Raw genomic sequence first — 16,349 nt, 5'->3', positions numbered from 1 at the left:
TCCATGGTCTGCTGGAGGGCACTTTGAAGCCCGTGGCCTTTTCTTGCTCTATTGTATCTGACAACTTTCCTCCCCCACGTCTGTTTTTTAGCGGGCAGCATTTTTGGAGGGCCAGTCAAAGACCTCAGGCTCCGAGAGAATTCGTCTGCTTTGCTCTGTTTATGTGTGCAACAGATGGGAGCAGCAACTAAGTCAAGTAGTAACTTCTGAGCTGCCCAGTTATCAGTAAACCAAAATATTCTTTTGTGACTCTCGCCAGACGAACATATCATCCTATCCGAGTCACACACTGCCCCTCTGGCATTTTCCAGTCAGACAAAGAATTCCTGGCCCCTTCCTTGCATGAACCTCAGCTCTCCACCTTGTTCCAGAAAGAGTTCTAGATCCAAGGCCCAGTGAGCCAGCTACCCTTTGCTGCCCTGAGCAGTATGGAAACAGCCAAGCCCCAGCCCTGCAGCCCTGCCTAACTCGCCTTTGCCTCCCAAACCTGAACCTTTTCCTTGGCTGTGGCATCCTCACTCATGCAATCCTGAAGACAAAAATCTGATTTGGCAGGTGAGGCCGTTTCTAACGCAAAAGCTTCACCAAGGTTTCTCTTCCAACTTCAGCCTTAAACAGTCCTGTCCTCCTCAGACAGCCCCCACCTCCAGCCTTTAGCTGTAAATACTTACTGCTTTATAGCTAATGCTTGCCACCCCTCAAAATTAAGTCTTTTGATATGCATTTACATCCCTCCCTAACCATGTCCTCATCACCCTTCCCAAACTCAGCCTCATCTCCAGGCCTAGAACCTCTCCCTAGGTGAGGGACTGTCCTCGGGTAGGAGTGCTGACAGACCTGTGCATGAGCCCAGCTGCAGAGCCCGTGCTAATCCCAGCCCAGCTCTAGCCTTTAAACCCACTGGGGCTTTGGTACTGGAGGCCCAGTTACAGTAACCCCTGTGGCCGTTCCGCTTCCAGGCCATCTGTGAGTTGTGATCCCCCACCCTACACCACTTTGGTGAGAAATGCATTCCTTTCTTACAATAAAGTTTTCATTTTATGTCTAAATTCAAGCATTCCGAGAAAACGTGTAGCAATTATATCAAGACAGACATGACAGGCACCAACATTAGTCTTTCATTACACACTTTTCACGCCTTCTCTCCACAGATTTCTTTGAGGCAACTCTGACTCCTTTTCTCACAGGCAGCTCCACACAGCACCGACTCCTCCTCTCCTCTGTACGACTGGCTAAACCCCAGCCTGTCCCTTCCCCAGCCACCTGAGCCTGTCTGTCCCACACACAGCATCCTCTCACCTTGTCCATCCCTTGCACGGCCACGTGTCCCTTCCTCCTCGCAGCACAGCCAGCAGGCTCCAGCCCACACTGCAGCAGGCTCTGCACCTCCAGCTGGAGCTGTGCTTAGTGAAACTGGCAGCCAGCTGACCCACGCTTTTATAACAACCAGCCTCACTGGGCAGGCAAGGCTGTTTCCACTCCTTGCTAGTCAGTACAGCTGTAACTCGTTGGCAACTAGTGCCTTCTGCACTATCCTTACAAACTATTCTCCTACAGAAATGGACCGGAATTCCGCGGGGATTTTCCGGGGATTCCGGGGGGATTTTCTGGGGATTCCGGGAGGATTTTGTCGGGAATTCCGGGGGGATTTTGTCGGGGATTCCGGGGGGAATTTCTGGGGGATTCCGGGGGGATTTTATCGGGGATTCTGGGCATATTTTCTCGCGGATTCCGGGGAGATTTTATCGGGGATTCCGGGGGGATTTTTCCCGGGAAATGCGGGGGGCTTTTTCCCCGCGATTCCAGGGGGATTTTCCAGGGGATTCCAGAGGGATTTTATCGGGGATACCTGGGGGATTTTCCAGGGGATTCCGGGGGGATTTTCCCGGGGATTCCGGGGGGATTTTCACTGGGATTCCGGGGCGATTTTCTCAGGGAATTCCGGGGGATTTTCTCGGGAATTCCGGGAGGATTTTCCCGAGTATTCCGGGGGGATTTTCCCGAGTATTCCGGGGGGATATTTTCGGGGAGTCCGGGGGGATTTTCCCGGGGATTCCGAGGGGATATTCCCGGGGAATTCCGGGGGGATTTTCTCCGCGATTCCGGGGGGATTTTCCAGGGGTTTCAGCGAGGAATTTCCCGGGGAATTCCCGGTGGATTTTCCAGGGGATTCCGGGTGGATTTTCTCGGGGATTCCGGGGGGATTTTCCCGAGTATTCCGGGGGGAATTTTTCGGGGAGTCCGGAGGGATTTTCCCGGGGTATCCGGGGTGATTTTACGAGGAATTCCGGGGGGATTTTCCCGAGTGTTCCGGGGGGATTTCCTCGGGGATTACGGGATGATTTTCTCGGGCAATTCCGGGGGATGTTCTCGGGTATTCCGGGGCCATTATCTCGGTGATTCCGGGGAGATTTTCTCGGGGATTCCGAGATTATTTTCCCGGGGAATTCATGGGGATTTTCCCGGGGATTCCGGGGGGATATTCGCGGGGATTCCGGGGGATTTTCTCGGAGATTCCGGGGGGATTTTCATGGGGATTCCGGGGTATTTTCTCCTGGATTCCGGGGAATTTTCCGTGGATTCCTGGGGGATTTTGCCGAGTATTTCGGGAGAATTTTCTCGGGGATTCCGGGGTGATTTTCCCGGGAAACTCCGGGGGATTTTCTCGGGGATTCCCGGGGGATTTCCCCGAGTATTCCGGGGGATTTTTTCGGGGAGTCCGGAGGGATTTTCCCGGGGATTCCGGGGGGATTTTACGAGGAATTCCGGGGGGGTTTTCTCGGCGATACCGGGGGGATATTCTCGGGGATTCCGGGATGATTTTCCCGGGGAATTCCAGGGGATTATTCCGGCGATTCCGGGGGGATTTTCTCGGCGATTGCGGGGGGATTTTCTCGGGGATTCCGGGGGGATTTTCCCGGGGAATTCTAGGGGATTTTCTCGGGGATTCCGGGGGGATTTTCCCGGGGAATTCCGGGGGGATTTTCTCGGGGAGTCCGGGGAGATTTGCCCGGGGATTCCGAGGGATTTTCAGGGGAATCCGGGGGGATTTTCTCGGGGATTCAGGGGGGTTTTTCTCGGGGATTCAGGGGGGATTTTCCAGGGGATTCCGGGGGGATTTTCTCGCGTATTCCCGGGGCATTTTCCTGGAGATTCCAGGGGGATTTTATCGGGGATTCCGGGGGGATTATCCAGGGGATTCCGGGGGGTTTTTCCAGGGGATTCCGGGCATATTTTCCCGAGTATTACGGGCGAATTTTCTCGGGGATTCGGGGAGATTTTCTTGGGGATTCCGGGGGGGCTTTCACAGGGATTTCTGGGGGATTTTCGCGTGGATGCCGGGGGGATTTTCTCGCGGATTCCGGGGGCTATTTTCCCGGGGATTCCGGGGGAAATTTCTCGGGGAGTCCGGGGGGATTTTCTAGGGGAATTCCGGGGGATTTTCTCGGGGATTCTGGGGGGATTTTCCCGGCGATTCCGGGTTGATTTTCCCGGGGACTCCGGGGGATTTTCTCGGGGATTTCTGGAGGATTTTCCCGGGGATTCCGGGCGGATTTTCTCGTGGATTCCGGGAGGATTTTCTCTTGGATTCCGGGAGGATTTTCAGGGGAATCCGGGGGGATTTTCTCGGGGATTCCGGGGGGATTTTCTCGGGGATTCCGGGGGGATTTTCTCGGGGATTCAGGGGGGATTTTCCACGGGATTCCGGGGGGATTTTCTCGGGGATTCCGGGGAGATTTTCTCACGTATTCCCGGGGCATTTTCCTGGAGATTCCAGGGGGATTTTATCGGGGATTCCGGGGGGATTATCCAGGGGATTCCGGGGGGATATTGCAGAGTATTCCGGGGGGATTTTCCAGGGGATTCCGGGGTGATTATCCCGGGGATTTTCCTGGGGGATTTTCCCGGGGATTCCGGGGGATTTTCTCGGGGATTCCGGGTTGATTTTCCCGGGGAATTCCGAGGGATTTTCTCGGGGATTCCGGGGGAATCTTCCAGGGGATTCGGGGCGGATTTTCTCGGGGATTCCGGGGAGATTATCCCGGGGATTTCGGGGAGATTTTCTGGGGGATTCCTGGGGGATTTTCTCGGGGATAGCGGACGGATTATCACGGGGATTCCGGGATGAGTTTCTCGGGGAATTCAGGGGGATTTTCCAGGGGATTCCGGGGGGATTTTCCCGGGGAATTCCGGGGGATTTTCTCGGGGATTCCGGGGGGTTTTTCCCGGGGATTCCCGGGGATTTTCTCTCGGATTTTTTCCCCAATTTTTCAAGCATTTTTTCCCGCAATTTTCCTGGATTTTTCCCAAATTTTCCCCATTTCTCACTGATTATTTTCCCCATTTCTCAATGATTTTTGCCCCAATTTATCAAAGATTTTTTTTTCCCCATTTCTCACTGATGTTTTTCCCCATTTTCCCCCCATTTCTCACTGATTTTTATCCCCCATTTTTCAATGATTTTTCCCCATTTCTCTCTGATTTTTGCCCCATTTCACCATGATGTTTTCCCCATTTCTCACTGATTTTTCCGTTGATTTTTCATGGATTTTTCCACCCATTTTTCGTGGATTTTTTCCCCATTTTTCCCCATTTCTCACTGATTTTTTCCCCCATTTATCACTCCTTTTTCCCCATTTTTCCCCATTTCTCACTGATTTTTTCCGCCATTTTTCATTGATTTTTTCCGCCATTTTTCATGGATGTTTCCCCCAATTTTCATGGATATTTCCTGATTTTCCCCCCCATTTCTCACTGATATTTGCCCCCATTTCTCTCTGAATTATTCCCCCCATTTTTCATGCATTTTCCCGCCCATTAATCACTGATTTTTTCCCCATTTCTCACCGACTTTTCCCCCCATTTCTCACTGATTTTTATCCCCCACTTCTGACTGATTTTTCCCAATTTTTCGTTGATCTTTTTCCCCATTCCTCACCGATTTTTCCCCCATTTCTCTCTGATTTTTCCATCATTTTTCATGGGTTTTCCCCCCCATTTCTCACTGATTTTACCCCCTTTCTCACTGATTTTATTAATGTTTGTATTTCTATTTCTATTTCTATTTCTATTTATTATTATTGTTTTGCATGTTTATGTTTATGTTTATGTTTATGTTTATGTTTATGTTTATATCTATGCAGGTTAACGTTTGTGCATGTTTATGTCTATGTTTATATTTATGCATATTTATTTTTATGCCGGCGAACGCGGGCAGGCGTTTTATGTAAACGCCTATCCGCCGGGGTCCTAGAGAGGCCGCCATCTTGAGTGTGTCCGCACTCTCAAAATGGCGGCTCGGGAGGCACTCCGGCTGACCTGCCAAAAATGGCGGCAGAAAGGGCGGGAAAAAATCAGGACCCCGGTGTGTAGGCATAAGATGCCTGATTACATCGCCGACGCCGATCCGCTCGCCGACAATTTTCCCGGACGTGTCAGAGCGTGCCGACAACGGCCGCGCGGTCCCCGCTGCCGCGGGCGTGAGGGCGCCGGCGGGCGCGGGCAGGCGTTTTATGTAAACGCCTATCCGCCGGGGTCCTAGAGAGGCCGCCATCTTGAGTGTGTCCGCACTCTCAAAATGGCGGCTCGGGAGGCACCCCGGCTGACCTGCCAAAAATGGCGGCAGAAAGGGCGGGAAAAAATCAGGACCCCGGTGTGTAGGCATAAGATGCCTGATTACATCGCCGACGCCGATCCGCTCGCCGACAATTTTCCCGGACGTGTCAGAGCGTGCCGACAACGGCCGCGCGGTCCGCGGTGCCGCGGGCGTGAGGGCGCCGGCGAGCGCGGGCAGGCGTTTTATGTAAACGCCTATCCGCCGGGGTCCTAGAGAGGCCGCCATCTTGAGCGCTGCCGCAGGGCTGGGTCCCGGCCCGCGGGCCCTTCCGCCATCCTGAGAGGGGCACGGTGCAGTACCCTCCCGTGTCCACACGGCGGCAGCACTGCCGCCCAACTCAGCCCGGCACTGCCGCCCTGTCAGGGACAGCCAGAGAAGGGAGAGAGTTCCAAGCACCAGAGTCCCCACCCGTCATAAAATCCTCTCAATGAACGCCCCAAAAAAACCCCGACCCAAACTAAAAATGCCCTGCCTCTGACCAAATGAAAAAAAAACCTTTTATATATATAAATCATCTATTTTTTAATATTTAATTTCTAGTCATAATCTAGACATATTTCATATATTCAATTTAATTGCTATTCTATTTATCATATATACAATATTATTTTATTATTCATTATATACATAGATTTATATTACTAATGTTATTTCTATTTTATCTATATCCATCTATATTTGGAGGTTCATAGTTTTTAATATTATTTCTTTAAAAGCTCTGCCTCTAACCAAATAGAAACAAAAAACTCGATTATTTTAAATTATATTTGAATATATTTTTCTATTTAGTTTTCATATTTATATCTGTAGATTTATATGTCTATATTGTGTATTCTATATTTATATACTATTTAATGTAGTTTTTACTAGTATATTAATATACTAGATGCTATTTACATTCTATTATAACATACTATTTAATAGAACATATTAAAATCGATAAATTATTTCTATTACATACTACATACATGTATTTTATATTTATATTTATTTCTATATATTTATACTTACATATATATATGCATATATAGTTATCATCATTTTATGTCAGTATCTATTTTTGCATATTTGTATATTTTTGCCTATATTATTTTCAAAAAACCCTCCTCTAACCAAATAAAAACCAATAAAACATTCCTTTTAAAGTCTGAATATTTATATATTTCTATTTTCATAACATAATATAATGTAATGTAATATATTTATATATTGGTTTCTTATATTTGCTTCTATATTTTTATTCTTTATCTTTTCTATTTACAGTATCTATAAAAAAACCCTACCTCTATCCAAACACAAGCCAATAAAACATTCCTTTTAGACTATATTTAGCTATTTTTTAAGGTTCTGTTTTTCATGCATTCTACACCCACCCCTCCCTCTCAATGTTCTGGCACCCACCATGACCCCCCGCCATGCCCGACTCACCTGATCCTCCAGCGCAGCCCGGCTCCCTCTCCCAGGGACCTTGGGGTGCCCCAAACCACGTCGGAGCCCCCCTCAGCCTTTTTTCCTCACCCCAAAGAAGGCACAGAACGACTCCTTTAATGAAGTTGTTTTAACAATTGTAAGGCTAGAGCTTTTGGTATCCACTGCTTGCCATCCCTTGTAAACCCATTATTTTCTTCTTTCTTCTGCAGCTTAATAAACCTCTTTTTTTCCCCATAGTTTTCCAAATGCAATGTATTACCGCATATGCATATTTAGAATCAGTAAATATATTTAATGTCTTGTCCTGCTATAATTCACAGGCTCTCACAAGCGTGTGCAGCTCTGCTGTCTGAGCTGACCAGGTGGCTGGTAACCTCCCCCTTCCTTTAATTGCTTTCCATTCACGATAGAGTATCCTGTAAATCATGAAGAATGGGGGAAAAATCAGTGAGAAATGGGGAAAAAAATCCCTGAAGAATGGGGGAAAAATCAGTGAGAAATGGGGAAAAGTGGGGAAAAAATCCGTTAGAAATGGGTGGGGAATTCCATGAAAAATGGCGAAAGAAATCAGTGAGAAATGGGAAAAATGGGTAAAAAATCAGTGCGAAATGGGGGGGGGGGGGGGGGGGAATCAATGAGAAATCGGGGGAAAACATAAGTAAGAAACGGGGGGGAAAAGTCCATGAAAAATGGGGAAAAATCAGTGGGAAATGGGATAAATCTGGAAAAAATCCATGAAAAATGGGGGAAAATATCAGTGAGAAATGGGGGAAAATGGGAAAAAGTCAGTGAGAAATGGGGAAAAGTCAGTGAAAAACGGGGGAAAACTCCAATGAAGAATGGGGAAAAAAATCAGTGAGAAATGGGGAAAAAATCCCTGAAAAATGGGGGAAATATCAGTGAGAAATGGGAAAAAAATGGGGAAAAAATCATTGATAAATCGGGGGAAAAATCAGTGTGAAAGGGGGGGAAAAATCGGATCGGGGACGTGGACCGGGACTGGGATCGGGGACCGGACGGGAAATGGGACAGGGACCGGGATCGCGGACGGGGACCTGGGACAGGGACCGGAACCGGATCGGGGACGGGGACTGGAGACAGGGACCGGGACCGGGATTGGGGACTGGGACCAGGACCGTGATCGGGTTCCGGACGGGGAACTGGGACTGGGACCAGGATCGGGGACCGGAACCGGGGACTGGGACCGGGACCAGGACTGGGGACGGGGACTGGGGACAGTGACCGGGACTGCAATCGGCACCGCCCCCCGAACCGCTCCCGGAACCGCTCCCCGGGCTACCCCGGCACGGCGACCGGGAACGCCCCCGGCACCGCCACCAGCACCGCCCCCGGTGCCGCCCCCGGCACTGCCCCGGCACCGCCCCGGGTAGCGCCCCCCGGCACCGCCCCCGGGGCGGGCCGCCGAACGCACGCGATGACGCGCGGGGGGCGGGACGGCGCGGGGCGGTGACGCGCTTCATGCCAGAGCAGGGCCGGGTGCGACGAAGACGGGAGCGGGCCGACCCGATACCGCGCGGGGCCGCGGGCCCGGCGGAGCCCGGCCCGCTGGGTAGGGGCCGCCAATGGCACCGGGGCTTCTGCTTCGGCTTCTGTCCGTGTCGGCGGGGAGGCCCCAGCCAGCGGTGCCCCTCTCCCTCGGGCGACACGGGCGTGGAACTCGGCATCGGGCGCTGCATCGCCGCGGACAGCAGGGGGCGCACGGGTACCGATACTGCCATGGGGCCCGGCGCTGCTCTCCTGCTCCGCCGCCAGGCGGCGCTGCGCTGCCGTCCTGCCGCGCCTCCGGGCACGCTCGGTTTCCTCGGGACCCCGGGCCCCGCCTGTCCCCGCCGCTGCGGAGGCGGGGGATGCTTTATGGGACTGCCCGAGCTGGCAGTGCCGGGTCTGGGGCGTTGGGGCGCGCCTTGGGGGGCTGCGGGTGCGCTCGTTTCCTCTTCTGCATGGCCTTCTGTGTGAGCATCTCTCGTTGCGACTGCTCTTGGAGAGTCAAACCCCTCCTCCTAAGTGGTCTCAGGAGCCTGGCAGGGGTGAGTTTTGTTTCACAGGGGAAAGGGCCACTGGTCGTGTCCAGAGACCTGTGCACCCAGCCAGGTTTCTGCCTGATAAAATTCCAAATGGATGAGGATTTCTCCCAGCCCCAAGCTGCCCCCACCTGTAACCTGGCTGCCTTTGGGGTGCCCAAAGCCTCCTCTGTGCAGATCTCAGGAACCTGGGAGGGGTGAACAATGTTGCACAGGGAAAAACCCCACAGATTTTATCTCCGGCCCGGGGCCAGGAGCAGGCATTTGCGTGCTATAATTCCAGAAGGAGCACGGTGTCTCCCAGACCCAAGCCGCATCCAGCTGTGACCCAGCTGCTCTTGGAGTGCCAAAAGCCTCCTCGTAGCTGATCTCAGGAACCTGGAAGGGTGAGTTTGGTTTCACAGGGAAAAGGCCTCAGTTTGTGTCCAGAGATCAAATAAGGGGACTCTGCTTTTCCTCTAGTTCTCCTTCCTGTTTTCACCTGGGCTAGAAGGATGGGCATGGCCTGTATTTCTCATATCAAAGTGATGTTACTAAATTTGTCCAGAAGTTCTGATTGTTATTTTTATTAGTAGTAGTAATTTTCTGATAGAAAAACACTCTCATTTGCCTTTCCCACGTTGTTTCCAGGTGCTGCCCAGGATGGACATCCGTGGTCTCAGACAGTGATTCCCGCGGAGCAAGGAAAGCCTTTTCTCACCTGCACAGTTCAGGTGGATGGGACAGAATTGGTGTGGCCTGACAAGGCAGGAAAAGCTGTCTGTGTTCTGGAGTGCCTTGAAAGCTTTCTCCGTCAGGTTTGGAAGGGGTTTCTCTTTGGATTCTTGTGATGCAGCACCACGGGTATCCCTTTGTGCCAAGTCCAGTGCTAAAGGATTGAAGAACTGACAAGTGGGGTCTGGGATGAAAATGCCTCTAATAAAATTAAGCAAAGAATACAATAAGAGAAATGAGCATCCTTTTAATGTCTGAAATAGTTAGGAATAAAAAATGCTGGAAAAGGGCACTCTGATTGGTGTCACTTGTCATGGATAAAACCCCAGAGTGAGGAATCAGAGCAGAAGTTGAGAGCTGAATCCTTCTGCAGTCGACTTAATTTTCTTTTCCTCCTCTCTTTCAGGACAGGAAGAATCACGACTCTCCTGCCATCTTTGCCAAGAGCTGTGGTGTTTGATCAGCCAAAGCCCAGAGGCTTCAGCACCAGAGGTCTGAGCCTGGAGGGCTCCTGGTGCTGCCCGTGCTGTGGGCTATGTCAGAGGATGCAGGGTTCCTCTTTGCCTCCCTGCTGGGATTAACTGCCATGGGAATGTGGGATCTGGGTGAAACTCCAGCTCTCCTGGTGTTCAGGGGAGCAAGGTCTGAGGGACTCCTCTCTGGGGATGTGCGGTGAAGGACTGAATAGTGTGGAAGGAGAGTATTTATAAACTGTATCACTGTTTCTCCCAAAATTGGGGTGGAGCGGTGATGGGGGTGGTTGGGTTTGGTCTGGGCCTGTTATTCTTTGTGCAATTTTTAAATTCTCTTGTATGATTTACTGTCCGGTATCTTTCTAACAAAAGCTGACATAAATTAGATTAAGGATTAGAACTTGGGTCCATTCATTGCAAACATTTGACAAGGCTGGAGGACTGGGGTGGTGACTGCTCTCAGGAAAGGTTACTTATTAATACTGTGTCAGATTTCCCGCAGTGACTGTCAGGCCTGCATGGCTGTGAGTTCGTGCTCTTCTCACTGGGAAATAAGTTCAGCAAAATTAGAAATGTTAGAAAAATCCAGCCAAAAATTCCACCTCTGTACCCCTAAGTTTTCCCTGTTTTTCCCAGCTAGGAGCTGCACAGAAGTCAGGCAGGGGAAGTGACAACAGGGAACAGCTGAAAAATTCAAAGGCACAAAGAGGAAAGGGGAAAGGTTTCAGAAAACAATTCTATGGTCTAAGAATAATTCCTGATTCCTACTGAGAAGAACACGAACTCACAGCCATTCAGGCCTGACAGTCCCCTGCAGTGAGAGCTCAGCACACATCCACAGAGGCAAGTCCAGCATCTTAAATGAAAAAATAAAAATAAAAACCAGAAGAAAAAGGTGATTTCTTTTGCTTCAGAGTTATTTCAAGTTCTTAAAGCCCAAGCAACATTTGCTCTTGATTTTGGTTGGGTGAATCATGAGCAGTGGGCACGGGTCATGCCATTCATTGAGCAGAAAACCCGGGTCATTTAGAGGGGACACAAGAACTGTTTGTGTAGCGACCTCGGGCTGCAGAGGGGCAGGAGAAAGGCCAAGGGAGCTCCCTGGGGCCACCAGGGCCTGTGGGAATCAGAATGCACGCTTGGATGACCAGTGGAGGTGAGGAGTGGATCTGAGTTCATCTACAGGGAAATAAGGAGGGGATACTCTGGAGTGAAAAGCTGAGGTGATGAGTTCACCCACCTGGGGCACGAGTTGTGTTTGCACAAAGTGGAACAGAGGTGAAGTCAATCCAAAGTCGATCCTGCTTGACCTCTGAATTCCAGGATAAGTTTTACAAGCTGCCAAATGAGGGAGTAAAAATACACACAAATGAAACGAGAGCATTCATGAGGTTCCTGGGAGTCCATTACACTGTTGTCATAGAATCTTAATGAGTTTTGAGCTTTTAATGACAACAATTCAGTACTTTCTTTGATTATTCACTGTGTAGGGATTTGGGGTTTATCTGGATTTTAAAGGCGTCGTGGTGGCCCTGACACTGCTCAGGAGCTGGTAGGAAAAGCAGGGTCAGAGCTCCTGGCAGGCACAGGGTGTTTTTCCCAGAGTGGACTGTGAGGAATTGTTTTGGGCCTTGGATTGTCCCTCTGGGTGATGCCAGTTGCTGTGATTTGTGTAATTCCATACATTTAACTCCAATACTTGCCAGCCCAGGAGCTTGAGCTGACAGGGCAGCACACAGATTGTTCTCTGTGCTGTGCCCCGATTTGGGGTTGGCTGTCAGCTTTGCTAGCTCCCGTGAATTATGCCCATAGCCCCGAATTCCCTGCTCAATTCCCACTGCCATAACCTCACAGCGCCTCATGAGTGGGGATATACTGTGGCAGGAAGCTCAGCAGCATCGCACAGGGACAGGTGTATATTCCAAAGAATTTGCTGTTTCAAACCCTCATCCCCCAGCCCCGCCGATGTCCCTGGGGGGCACTTGACAGAGTTACCTGGATTTCAGCTGATTTCACCCCCCGAGCTCGGGCTCCAGGTGATCTTTTCAAGCAGGAGAAGGCAGGGGCCGGAGGCGCTCGTGGCCCGTGCCGAGGCAGTCCCTGGGGCCACGAGAGGACATCTCTCCCTGCAGAATTTCAGTTCTTTCCAGAGCCTCAGCAGTGACAGAGGACAAAGAGGAAGATGAGGAGGAGGAAGAAGGGGGAGAGGGTTTGAGAGGAGGGGAAGCCCAAATCCGTGCTGTGTGCGGAGCTCCGACAGCACGCTGCAGCCCGCAGCTCAGTGTGAGCACGGGGCAGAGGAGGCGGATTTCTGGGCATTCAATCACCCTGAGGCGGGCCCGGCACCTGCCCCTGCAGCACCGTCCCCAGCACAGCTCGGTACCGCTCCGGGATCACCCGGCCCCGCCCCCGGTGCCGCCCGGGACCACTGGGGACCGCCCCTAAAGCACCGCCCCGGCCCCGCCCGGTCCCGTCCCGGACCTCCGTGCCCCGCCTCGCCAAGCCCCGGCTCCGCCCCGAGCCTGCCCGGGCTGCGCCGGCACCATCGCTGGCGGCCCCGCCCCTCTCCCCCGGGCCGAAGCGGGCTGAAGGAGATGTCCGCACGATTGGAAACGCCGCCGAAAATCGCACCCGTGGGATCGGTGTCGGCGTCGTGCGCAGGCATCCCACTAGAGCGAGCGGGCTCCTTGCTGTGTCCCCCTCTTTGCAGCCAGAGTTAGAAGGTCGGGAGCGACACCGAGCCGCCATCTTGGAGAGGCAGGCGCGCAGTACCGCGCTCTGCCCACAGGGTGGCGCTTGGGAGACAGGCAAGGGATGGAATCAAGGAGTGTCCCAATCCTTGAGGAAATCCCCCGGAATGAACGCCCCAAGAAACCCCGACCAGAACTGAGAAACCTCCTGCCTCTGTATGAGTGCAAAGGGTGTGCAAGGAGTGTGCAAATAGTGTGCATTAGCAATCGATCGCAGGCATTGAAGAGCGATCGCCGATCTAATCGATCGGCAGGCGCGATCGATCGATCGCCGATCTAATCGATCGGCAGGCATTAGCAATCGATCGCCGATCTAATCGATCGGCAGGCGCGATCAATCGATCGCCGAGCTAATCGATCGCAGGCATTAGCAATCGATCGCCGATCTAATCGATCGGCAGGCGCGCTCAATCGATCGCCGATCTAATCGATCGGCAGCGCGATCAATCGATCACCGATCTAATCGATCGGCAGGCATTAGCAATCGATCGCCGAGCTAATCGATCGACAGGCGCGATCAAGCGATCGCCGATCTAATCGATCGGCAGGCATTAGCAATCGATCGCCGAGCTAATCGATCGACAGGCGCGATCAATCGATCGCCGATCTAATCGATCGGCAGGCATTAGCAATCGTATCGCCGATCTAATCGATCGGCAGGCGCGATCAATCGATCGCCGATCTAAATCGATCGGCAGGCATTTGCAATCGATCGCCGATCTAATCGATCGGCAGGCGCGATCAATCGATCGCCGATCTAATCGATCGGCAGGCATTAGCAATCGATCGCCGATCTAATCGATCGGCAGGCGCGATCAATCGATCGCCGATCTAATCGATCGGGCAGGCATTAGCAATCGATCGCCGATATAATCGATCGGCAGGCGCGATCAATCGATCGCCGAGCTAATCGATCGGCAGGCGCGATCAATCGATCGCCGATCTAATCGATCGGCAGGCGCGAGCAAATCGATCGCCGAGCTAATCGATCGGCAGGCATTACCAATCGATCGCCGATATAAATCGATCGGTAGTCGTGATCAATCGATCGCCGATCTAATCCATAGGCACGCATTAGCTATCGATCGCCGATCTGATTTTTCCCGCCATTTTTCATGGATTTTTTCCCCCATTTCTTACTGATTTTCCCAATTTTCATGCATTTTTCCCGCAATTTTCCTGGATTTTTTCCCATATTTTCCCCATTTCTCACTGATTTTTTTCCCCCATTTCTCAATGATTTGTTTCCCAATTTATCAAAGATTTTTTTTCCCCATTTCACCATGATGTTTCCCCCATTTCTCACTGATTTTTCCCCCATTTCTCACTGATTTTTTCCCCCCATTTTTCCATGGATTATTTCCCGATTTTCCCCCCCATTGCTCACTGATTTTTGCCCCATTTCTCTCTGAATTTTCCCCCCATTTTCATGCATTTTTCCCCCCATTAATCACTGATTTTCTCCCCATTTATCACTGATTATTGCCCCCATTTTTCACTTATTTTTTCCCCACAGCATCGGCCACCACAGCACGAGCGACAACAGCTCGCTCTGTTCCCGCCATTGCCCATGGATTGTTTGCCTGTTTTCCATGGGATTTTTTCACCCATTTCTCACTGATTCCCCCCCCCCCCCCCATTTCTCACTGAATATTCCCCCATTTTTCATCGACTTTTCCCCATTTACCACCTGCTTTTTCCCCCATTTCTCGCTGATTTTGTCCCAAATTTTCCCCATTTCTCATTGATTTTTTTCCTGTTTCTCACTGATTTTTCCCCATTTCTTAATGACTTTTCCCGCCATTCGGTCACGGATTTTTTCCCCCATTTCTCACTGATTTTTCCCATTTCTCAATATTTTTTCCCCCACTTTTCCCCGTTTCTCACTGATTTATTCCCCATTTTTCATGGATTTTTTTTCCCCCATTTCTCACGGATTTTTTTTCCCATTTTCAAAGATTCCCCCCCCCCGTTTTTCACTGATTTTTCTCCATTTCTCACTGATTTTCCCACCATTTTTCATGTGGTTTTTTTCCATTTCTCACTGATGTTTTACCCCATTCTTATTACCATTCTCATAGCTCTATTTTATATTTATACTATTCTTATATTTGCATTATTTCTGTTATACACTAGATTTTTCATAGATATTGCTACTTAGATTTCATGATACTTTACATGTATACCAATCTATTTCTATTCTTTATATTTTATTTTTATATTAGCTATAAAACCGTGCTCTACCCAAATAAAAAGCATTTAAACATTCCTTTTAGACTATATTTAGGTATTTTTTATGGTTCTGTTTTTCATGCATTCTACACCCACCCCTCCCTGTCAATGTTCTGGCACCCACCATGACCCCCCCCCCCCCCCCATGCCCGACTCACCTGCTCCTCCAGCGCAGCCCGGCTCCCTTTCCAGGACCTTGGGGTGCCCAAACCACGTCGGAGCCCCCAGTCTCCACACCCTCCCTCCGTAGGGAACGGGAATGGGATGGGGAGCACACAGGACAAGAAAGGAACACAAAAGACACACTGGACAGAGAGAAGAAAAGGGCTGGAAGCTGGATATGAGGATGAAAGTGGAGCAGCAACAAACCTCAGGACTCTTGACTAGAGAGTGTGGCTGCTGAACGTCTCAAAAAAAACCCAGCTCCAACACAACATGCTGTGCTCACGGCTCGGCCTGGGACTCATCAGTGAACATCTCTCTCTTGCCAGGGCCATAAAGCCCCGAGAAAACACGAGGTGAGGTTGATGTGCTCCGGCTTTGCTCCTGCTCAGCCCTAACCCCAGCCCTGCTGCAGTGAGCACCCTGATCTCTGAACCTCTTCTCAGCTTGTTTGTACGCTTCCAAATTCCTTCTCTTTCTTCAAGCTTCATCTGTTTCCTGGCATTGGGAGAATGACAAGTGTTTAGCACAGCGCAATGAATACAACAGTCTCATTTTCAGAAGACACAACTGAACGAGAACCGACAGCAGCACTGCTTCGAGACAATCTGGGCACACGTTTCCCTTCCAGCAATCTGAGTGTTCTTTTGTGTCACGCCTGAAATTCTGAAAATGGTTTTTTGAGAAAAATTATCCATAACTAGAAAACAATCTAACCAAATAAATAGAACCCCTAGGATATAATAACAGCCCATATACTACAACCTCCAATTCTAATATTAAAAGAAAACAGAAATTAGCTACACAGCATTACCTCAAACAAACACTACATACTGCAAGAATCAAAGCCACCACAAAATAATTCAAAAACTACCCTATGCCTTATGCTACAGGCTAGAACGCCATCGGCAAACCTTATCAAGGTATA

At 50.5% G+C, this 16,349-nt stretch overlaps 1 long non-coding RNA gene across 1 annotated transcript; it reads left to right on the top strand.

Annotated features, from left to right (window-relative positions):
* Window positions 1-9,720: 9,720 nt before the first annotated feature.
* Window positions 9,721-11,176, top strand: LOC148217734 (uncharacterized). Its single transcript, XR_015800796.1, has 2 exons — window positions 9,721-9,887; window positions 10,211-11,176. It is a non-coding gene; the product is annotated as an uncharacterized LOC148217734 (long non-coding RNA).
* The last annotated feature ends 5,173 nt before the right edge of the window (window positions 11,177-16,349 follow it).

This window comes from Sturnus vulgaris, unplaced genomic scaffold, assembly GCF_052056855.1.
Source record: "Sturnus vulgaris isolate bStuVul1 unplaced genomic scaffold, bStuVul1.hap1 Scaffold_319, whole genome shotgun sequence".
Taxonomy (NCBI): Eukaryota; Metazoa; Chordata; class Aves; order Passeriformes; family Sturnidae; genus Sturnus; species Sturnus vulgaris.
The sequence above is the reverse complement of the archived record's forward strand: the minus strand, read 5'-3'. Positions and strand labels throughout refer to the sequence as shown.